Here is a 10,397-nt window from a genome sequence, read left to right as displayed (position 1 = left end):
AGGGGTTTCCACTCATCAAACCCAAACGGGTTTCCAAAACTATTGTTCCAAGGGTCCGGCAAAGCGGGAGGGACCCAGCCTCTGAAGGTCTGCCCCGTCTGGTCATCCAACAGGGGCACGGTCTCCTCATCCAAGCGGTCATCCCACGGGGTCCTTCCTTCGGACTCTCGACTCTCCCAGGTTCCTCCCTGTAACTCTTTCTCCTCATCTCCATTACTCTCCCTTCCAACCTTTCTCTCCTCTCTCTCTCTCTCCACATTCCTTTTCTTCTCTCAAACTTTTCCTCCACTCTTTTGCCTCGGCTTCACCCCAATATGAAGGTCTTGGTGGAATCTCGGACCTTCTTCTAGAGTCTGCCTCCTCTCTGGGGACCTTCCTCAATCCTTCCTATTCTCCAGTCCACGGGTCCTGCATCCACACTCGTTCCCACCCGGGTGGTAAAGGATCTCTCCCCCTTCCTACCTCTCCTGCTCAATCTCCACCCTCCTTTCCTTTTCCTTTTGCACCTTTTCTCTCTGGACTTCCCCGATTTTCACTCTCTGTATGTTCTCGGTAAGTTCCTCTCTCCTCGCCTCCTGCTGGGGTTCCTCGCTCATCTCCTCCTCGGTCCCAGGGTTTTCTTTGCCTGCCTTGCTGATGAGGAGGGACAGCTCTCCAGCAAGGGGGGGGCACCCATCTCACCGCCTGTCTCACAGGAGGGCTGTGTAAAGACCGCATAGCTTGCCAAGGCTAATTGCAACTAACTAGCAAGCTGCTAGGGGGACGTGGTGGCGCTGCGGGTTAAACCGCAGAGCCTCTGTGCTGCAGGGTCAGAAGTCCCGCCGTCGTAAGATTGAATCCACGTGACGGAGGGAGCGTCCATCGCTTGTCCCAGCTCCTGCCAACCTAGCAGTTCGAAAGCATGTAAAAATGCGAGTCAATAAATAGGTACCACCTTGGTGGGAAGGTCATGGCGTTCCGTGCCTAGTCGTGCTGGCCACGTGACCACGGAAACGGTCTTCGGACAAATGCTGGCTCTATGGCTTGGAGACGGGGATGAACACCACACCATAGAGTCAGACATGACTGGACTAAATGTCTAGGGGGAAACCTTTACCTTTACCTAGCCAGCTGCTGGGAGCTATCTCATCCTCACCTTCAGGCCCATGACTGAGTCCCACAACCAAGGTGCATCTCGGCAGCTTGTCCGACTGATGAAATTGGGTGCAGAAAGCTTACACAAACATTGACAGGATTCTGGCTAACAAGTTCTATTTGGGGTACACTTTTGTAGATTGTCGCCCACTTCTTTAGAAGAAATGGACTGCAGCGCATGAAGTTCTGTGCCAATGGCGGTAAGTCAAAAGCAATTTGATGGAACACATAAGATACAATTTCAATTTTTATTCTGCAATGGCCTCTAATGGACATTCAGTATATTGTTACTTAAATTGTTGCTTTTTCTTATTTTTTATTTTCAAGGTTGCATCTCTTTGTCCTGAAATAACTTCTATCAAACCATTCATCGCTGCTCAAACCTCCATGTTATATTCACATTTCACGTTCCTAGACCTCTCTTTCTTAAACTCCCTTTCTGCACTTCAACTTTCCTTCTTTTTTAAAATGGCAGTCTATTCCTGGAGAGTCTTTGTTGCTTGCCACTCAAAAAGCAGTTGCTATGATGGCATTTTTTAATTTAAAAACATCCCTGTCATTCAGGGCTGTAGAAAGACAAAGAAAAGGCCGAGAAGGCAAAGGGCCAAACAACATGTTTCAGACAGACCGTCATTAGAAGAGAGAAATCCTTAAATGCTGAAAACATTTTATTGCCCCCCTAGGACTTTTGCAAATTAGCTCACTTTGTTTTTCCGATTTGTCATCAGGATGTGAGCAGAGATTTCATGTACAGGAAGGACTGTTCGTGAAAAATGATCAGCCCGAATTACTTATGTGGAAAACTAACTGATTTCAGCCTCTCTAAGATAACACATAATTCACTCCCTGAAATGTGATCGGCTGACACTTAGCTTATCTGAATCCTACAGAAAAGGTGAATGGCAGGAAGTTTCAATTTTTAGTCTAGACAGCTGCCATTAAAGCAGCCAAAGCTTGGAAACCTTTTCCTCTAGGATTCTTGAAGTTGTTGTCTTAAAAAAGTAACTTCTCTGACATCTGGAAGCAGCCTGGCATGGATAGTTGTTTAAAGCAAGATGGGATTATAAATGACACACACCCCGGGCCTCCCTAAACCAGGTTAGGTCTGCAAACGGAACACTTTTATTTGCGTTTTTAATGTATTTTTGACTGTTTTTAGCTGTTTCATTCTACTGTGTTTGTGTGTGTTTTAAAAAATTAAAATCTAATCATGTATTGTGCTTTCAGTCAATTTATTTTTCAATAATTTGTGAGCCACCTTGGGCTCCTTCCTTGGGAGAAAGATAGCACAGAAAGGAAAATAAATGAATAAACCAATGAAGTTCTGTTCACCCCTATTTAAATCAATAACTGGAGGGATGTTTGGGGTACCATACCGGAGGGTCTGCACAGTAAGAAATGTGTAGAACCAGCACCCTACCTCACCTCTTTCTGTCTGTTTGAAAATAAAGTGTGCTCTTTCAGCAAGAAAAGATGGGTGACACGATTAACAGGAAATGATTCATAGCTTTTACACTCTGCATGCAATAATTTCCACAATGCTTCTCTCTCTTTGTGCTTTGGCGAAACAGAGAGGCTACAGAGAGCATTGGATCCGTTGACACTTTTATTTTTTGTTGCAAACCGCCAAGCCAAGAGAGGGGCATTTTCAGAAAAGCATATTCAACTGCTTCTTCTGATATCATCTTCAGATTTCTTCTAAATTATCGGTGCCGCTATTAGGAAGTTATGTGTGAGCGCAGCTTGTCAAACGCAAATCATGTTCCAACACCGTATTTTCCCTTTTATTTATTTATTTTTTTGCTGTGCTGGTGGGCACACACACCCAAAATGCCTCGCCACAGCTTAGCAGACGGCAGAGAGCTTTCCAAATTTCAACATCTCTTACAGTGGCTCGCCAAAGATGTACGCTGAGCATCTTCTGGAAAAGACTGCAAGACCTCTCCAAGGAGGCTCGGGAGGGCGGGAATCAAACTTGCAACTTCTGGGCTCAGAGACCTAAGCCAGCAGTCGAGACTGTGTTGAGCAGGATCTGCTAACAGACGAGAGCTTTCTTTCCCCCCTGTTGAGGAACAATCTGATAAACGCACTGCAGGTAGAAACCCATGGAGAAGGAAAGACCACGAAGAAAGATCTCCGAGTCAGCTATTTCCAAGAATAGCAGCAGGTTGCTTATCTGTGACTCTCAGTTCCAGAGGCTCATCAGAGGAAAGGCGAATGAATGGTGCCTGAACAACTCAGATCCCGGCTCCACTAACTTGGAGTGGAGTGGAGGTAACTCTTCTGTCCTCCACCTCTTAAATTTGCAACACGGCTCTCAGCTCTGCACGATCTCCCCTTGGCAGATTGTCATAGAATTTATCTTTGACGTCTATTGTGGAGGACAGTGTTGGTGCATAGGCGCTAATGAGGGTGACCGGTCCTGCTGATGAGTGGAGCTGCAGAGACAGGAGACTTTCACTCCCCACAATGGATCTCAGCAGAGTACCCCTGACCGCAAAGCCAACACCATATTCCCTGCTTACAGGGGCTGGGGGGGGAGACCAGGGTAATGAGGAACACCTGATGCAGGGGGCAGTGGGGGATAAAGTATACGCAGGGATCAGAGATGGGGACTCAAGTCAGGGGACTTGCTGTCAAGTCGGACTTAAGTCACACTGGTGACGCAAATTTGATTTGACTTGTTTTTGATTGTTTTTTTCAAATGACTTGACTCAACTCGGAACCCACACAATCCTCCCTTTTTTCTGGGGGAAAAGCTTGTTTTTTAAAGGGTCTCAGACTTGGGTTTGGGATTTGGGACTTAGGACTTGATCTCAAAGACCGCGACTCGAGACTTGGGACCCAAGACTCCGACTCAGGTCTTGGGACTTGGACAACAGCCCCGGGAGGGAAGGGTGGCAGCATCCGTGGAGGAAGTGGTGAAGAAGAACAAAAAGATGTGGTGGCCGCTGACGGAACAGGTGGAAGACGACGAGGAAGAAGAAAGAGAAAGCTGGGCAGGATCTCTGGAATTGCCCCAACGGGGGTCATCCAGGGAAGCCTTAACAAGGGAGCGCCACCCACTGGCCCTGAAACATCCTAGCCCAGTGCGGCCACCATGACCCTGCTGCCAAAACCAATCCAGAATATTGAAAAAAAAAAAACCCTTTCCCCTTAGAGGAGGAGGTGATCCAGGGTGGTGGTAGGTTTTTCGGGCTGTTTGGACGTGTTCTGGAGGTTGTTCTTCCTAACGTTTCGCCAGACTGTGACTCTTTCTTCCAGGTGGTCCAGTGGGGGGATCGAACTCCCAGCCTCTATCTCACAGAGCTATCTCATCTGTCTCCTTTGAAACTGCCACGTGCCTAGGGTTGCCAGATGTCAGGCAAAAGGAGGACATGTCCTCCTTTTTAGCCTAATGTCCTCCATCAGGCAGGCAAAGATAAAATGTCAGGCTTTTGTATATTTTATGTTATAATTTTGGATGGGAATGGGAGAGGTGAAAGGACCCCCTTCCCCCTGGCTTTCCCCACCCCCACCTGCCCGCCCACCCCCGGTATTTTTTTAAAAAGCCTCCATTGAATTTATTTTTGATTTTTAACATGACTGTTTCTTGGTCGGTTCACTAAGAGACATTTATTGGCAGCTATTGTAATAAAATTGTATTGATTGTGGGTTTAATCTGGAATGATTCAAATGAAATATTCAATATGTCCTCCATTGTCCTCATTTTTGTCTTTCTTTTGTTTGTTTGTTCAGTCGTTTAGTCGTGTCCGACTCTTCGTGACCCCATGGACCAGAGCACGCCAGGCCCTCCTGTCTTCTACTGCCTCCCGGAGTTGTGTCAAATTCATGTTGGTTGCTTCGCAGACACTGTCCAGCCATCTCATCCTCGGTCGTCCCCTTCTCCTCTTGCCTTCACACTTTCCCAACATTAAAGTCTTTTCCAAGGAGTCTTCTCTTCTCATGAGATGGCCAAAGTACTGGAGCCTCAGCTTCAGGATCTGTCCTTCCAATGAGCACTCGGGGTTGATTTCCTTTAGAATTGATAGGTTTGTTCTCCTTGCAGTCCAGGGAACTTTCAAGAGTCTCCTCCAGCACCACAATTCAAAGGCATCAATTCTTCGGCGGTCAGCTTTCTTTATGGTCCAGCTCTCACTTCCATACATCACTACTGGAAAAACCATAGCTTTGACTATTCGGACTTTTGTTGGCAAGGTGATGTCTCTGCTTTTTAAGATGCTGTCAAGATTTGTCATCGCTTTCCTCCCAAGAAGAAGGCGTCTTTTAATTTCGGGGCTGCTGTCTCCATCAGTGATCATGGAGCCCAAGAAAGTAAAATCTGTCACTGCCTCCATATCTTCCCCTTCTATTTCCCAGGAGGTGATGGGACCAGTGGCCATGATCTTAGTTTTTTTGATGTTGAGTTTCAGACCGTTTTTTGCACTCTCCTCTTTCACCCTCATTACAAGGTTCTTTAGTTCCTCCTCACTTTCCGCCACCAGAGTGGTATCATCTGCATATCGGAGGTTGTTGATATTTCTTCCTGCAATCTTAATTCCAGTTTGGGATTCCTCCAGTCCAGCCTTCCGCATGATGTATTCTGCATATAAGTTAAATAAGCAGGGTGACAATATACAGCCTTGTCATACTCCTTTCTGTTGTTCCATATCCAGTTCTAACTGTTGCTTCCTGTCCCACATATAGGTTTCTCAGGAGATGGATAAGGTGGTCAGGCACACCCATTTCTTTTAGGACTTGCCATAGTTTGCTGTGGTCCACACAGTCAAAGGCTTTTGCATAGTCAATGAAGCAGAAGTAGATGTTTTTCTGGAACTCTCTGGCTTTCTCCATAATCCAGCGCATGTTGGCAATTTGGTCTCGAGTTCCTCTGCCCCTTCGGAATCCCGCTTGTACTTCTGGGAGTTCTCGGTCCACATACTGCTGAAGCCTACCTTGTATGATTTTGAGCATAACCTTGCTGGCGTGTGAGATGAGTGCAATTGTCCGGTAGTTGGAGCATTCTTTGGCACTGCCCTTCTTTGGTATTGGGATGTAGACTGATCTTTTCCAGTCCTCTGGCCACTGTTGAGTTTTCCAAACTTGTTGGCATATTGAATGTAGCACCTTAACAGCATCATCCTTTAAGATTTTAAATAGTTCAACTGGAATGCCATCACCTCCACTGGCCTTGTTGTTAGCCAGGCTTTCTAAGGCCCACTTGACTTCGCTCTCCAGGATGTCTGGCTCAAGGTCAGCAACTATATTGTCTGGGTTGTCCCGGATATCCAAAACTTTCTGATATAATTCCTCTGTGTATTCTTGCCACCTCTTCTTGATGTCTTCTGCTTCTGTGAGGTCCCTTACATTTTTGTCTTTTATCATGTCCATCTTTGCACAAAATTTTCCTCTAATATCTCCAATTTTCCTGAACAGATCTCTGGTTTTTCCTTTTCTGTTATTTTCCTCTATTTCTTTGCATTGTTCATTTAAGAAGGTCCTCTTGTCTCTCCTTGCTATTCTTTGGAAGTCTGCATTCAATTTTCTGTAACTTTCCCTATCTCCCCTGCATTTTGTTTCCCTTCTCTTTTCTGCTATTTGTAAGGCCTCGTTGGACAGCCACTTTGCTTTCTTGCATTTCCTTTTCTTTGGGATGGTTTTTGTTGCTGCCTCCTGGACAATGTTACGAGCCTCTATCCAAAGTTCTTCAGGCACTCTGTCCACCAAATCTAGTTCCTTAAATCTGTTCTTCACTTCTACTATGTATTCGTAAGGGATTTGGTTTAGATTATACCTGAGTGGCCCAGTGGTTTTTCCTACTCTCTTCAGTCTAAGCTTGAATTTTGCTATGAGAAGCTGATGATCAGAGCCACAATCAGCTCCAGGTCTTGTTTTTGCTGACTGTATAGAGCTTCTCCGTCTTTGGCTGCAGAGAATATAGTCAATCTGATTTCGATGGTGCCCATCTGGTGATTTCTATGTGTAGAGTTGCCTCTTGTGTTGTTGGAAAAGGTTGTTTGTGATGACCAGCTTGTTCTCTTGACAAAACTCTATTAGCCTTTGCCCTGCTTCGTTTTGAACTCCAAGGCCAAACTTCCCTGTTGTTCCTTTTATCTCTTGGCTCCCTACTTTAGCATTCCAGTCCCCCAGAATGAGAAGAACATCCTTCTTTGGTGTCAGTTCTAGAAGGTGTTGTAAATCTTCATAAAATTGTTCAATTTCAGTCTCCTCAGCAATGGAGGTTGGTGCATAAACTTGGATTATTGTGATGTTGAAAGGTCTGCCTTGGATACGTATTGACATTATTCTATCATTTTTGAGATTATATCCCATTATGGCTTTTCCCACTCTTTTGTTGACTATGAGGGCTACTCCATTCCTTCTTGTCTTTCTATGTCCTCCTTTTAGTACCTGTGTATCTGGCAACCCTACAAGTGCCCAGCCTGCTTTACTTCGGAACTTCTTTTTCAAACTGAAAGTCATTAATTTAACATATTCTGGCAGAAGCACATGCTGACATGAGCATTTGAAGCTTCACAAGAAATGACGAACAGGAGGGGCAGAAAACGTTCTTCTTTGTCGCATCTGCCAAATCAGCAGGGTCTTTTTTAGAGTAGCCAAAACTGCCTCCCCGCTTCTTGACATTTCAGCAAAAGGAAAACAAATGTTATCTGTCACCCTGAGAGCATTTTGCAGAACAGACTGTGAACTAATTTGAGATCCTTGGTCTGATAAGATTCTTTCCACCTGATTCTTTCCAGAGCAGTTAGAGAGGGGGCGTTGAAAGAGATTAAGAAACCTCCCTCTCAACTAGATGGAAGGACACTGGCTGCAAAAGCAAAATTGCATATCTTTTTGAATTTTATTTTATTTATTTAACTTATATGCCATCCACACTACCCAAAGGTCTCTGGGTGGCTTACAACAATTAAAATACAATAAAAATACAATAAAAAGATAAAACAATTAAAATACAATTGAAATATATACTCTAAAATGGACATCAGGACCCACAGTTGATATTATTTCAATTAAAAGCCTTCTGGAACAGGAAGGTTTTGACCTGGCGCCGAAATGTCGTCAGCATCGGCGCCAGACGAATCTCAATTGGGATGATGTTCCATAGTTTGGGGGCAGCTGCCGAAAAGGCCCTTTGTCTACAAGCTGTTCCTCTTACCTCCTTGAGGGACAGCTCTTTCAAAAGGGCCCCCTGGCTGGATCTTAACTGCCAGGTAGGTTCGTATCTTCCAAAGCTTAGAAAGATATCTTTCAAAAAATACATTAGTTATACCTCAAAAGTGTACCAGTTTACACTTGCAGAGGAAGTGATGACCCACCAGGAAAGCACCAGCTTTTTAAAAAGTAATTCCTAACTTGAATATTTTTGAATGCAAATCAACATTTTTTTTTCCAAAAGAAAAGCTGAGTGTTACGATCTACCGGACAGAAGTACAAAGCACCCTCTCTTCCTGTCCACCACGCCATCACCTCAACACCCCCAGAAAGTGTGAGCCAGCATCTGAAGCGTGTGATGTTCCTCCTTCTCCTCCTTGATTTAAACTCTTTTCTTGAACTCCCTGGTTCAGCAGGCTTCTGTGGAAATTTTTTTTGGCAGTTGCCTTTCTAAATGGGAAGGTTTTGGATTTTTGCGACTGTCCTGCTGAAAGACCATAGTTGCCGACTGATTTCTGAATGCAGACTTCTTTTAAAAATGTCAGATTTCTGCCCATTTCTCTTTTTGCACAAAGACAAAGCTATTTGTCTTCGGCAGATGTAAGGACAGCTATTGGAGGAACTAGAACAGATCTTTAAAAGCAAGAGGATCCCTCTGAAAACCAAACTCAGTATCACCTATATACTATGATGTTCCCAATTACAATACGGTACATGGGTTAGTCTGAGAGCAACAGTGAGAGTAAATATGTAATAAATGAGTATAATAAGTACTGTATGCAGTTGGAGGAAGAGCAGGTGTATGAACCACTGATGGTACCCTGGATTCTGTGAGGTATCATAACAGCATCGCCCAAGAAGACATCCAGAAAGTTGCCATTGGCTGCACATGAATATTTGAAAGGAGAGGATGTCTAACACACGACCCAAAGTTTACTTTCATCAGCGGAGGTCCCCTCCACATTGGCTTAGATATTTCAACAGATTTTTTAAATTAACATTTTATTTGAGGTCTTGAGCACCGTGAAGCTATGAAATTCCTACTTCTAACTTTTTTACATTTTGAACCCCAACCTTGGGGAGGGAAAGAATGTAAAATGCATTAAACTAAGGTATTATGCTTTACAGACAGATTTTACATCCGTTGCTTTTCGTATCCAATATTTCTGCACTGAAGAACAGTAAGACCACTTTTTATATAAGGTAGCAAGTAACTGTGTTAATCTGTTGAATAACAGTTCATACGAGGAACAGTAATGTAGCACCTGTTAGAGGAGCTAGTTTTGTCTAAAGGATGGGTAGTCACACCAATGGGAAAGTTGTCATGTACCATCAAAGTGCCCTAACTTATGGTGACTCTATGAGCAAACAATTTCCATAATATCCCGTCCTCAACGGCCCTGCTCAGATGTTGCAAACTCAAGCCTGTGGCTTCATTTAGAGAGTCAGTCCATCACGTATTTGGCTTTCCTCTTTTCCTGCTGCCTTCCACCTTTCCCAACGTTACAGTATTGTCTCTTCCAGAGAATGCTGTCTTCTCATGAGGTGCCAAAGTAGGAAAGCGTCAGCCTCAACATTTTTGCGCCTCCAGAGAGAGTTCAGGCTTAATTTGCTCTAGGACCCACTTGTTTGTATTTTCTGGCAGTTCAGAGTATCGTGCAAAGGTTTTCTGGTTGTTCCGGGTTTTTCAGGCTCTTTGGCCGTGTTCTGAAGGTATTCTCCTTCACCACAATTCTTTATTGTCCAAATTTCACACCCAGACAGGTTGACTCCATGTCCTTACACACAATGGTCTCTTTTAATTTCTTAATTGCTGCACTTCCTAGTCTCAGACGTCTTCCTGTTTCTTGGCTCCGGTTGCCATTTGGTTTGATGACTGGACCAAGGAATACAAGATTTCTAAGTATTTTAATTTTTTCATTGTCAGTGTTAAATTTGTGTAGTTCTTGCATAGTCAATCTTGTCTTAAAGTTCAGTGGGAGTCCTGGTTTGGCATTTTTTTTCTTTCACTTTCTCTTAAAGTTATTTCTAGTCATTGAAACAAATCAGATTTGTATATCTGAAATTACTGATGTTTCTTCCAATTTTCTCTCCTCCTCCATCTAAATCTA

Source organism: Pogona vitticeps, chromosome 3, assembly GCF_051106095.1.
Source record: "Pogona vitticeps strain Pit_001003342236 chromosome 3, PviZW2.1, whole genome shotgun sequence".
In the NCBI taxonomy this organism is placed as follows: domain Eukaryota; kingdom Metazoa; phylum Chordata; class Lepidosauria; order Squamata; family Agamidae; genus Pogona; species Pogona vitticeps.
This window is presented reverse-complemented; position numbering follows the sequence as displayed.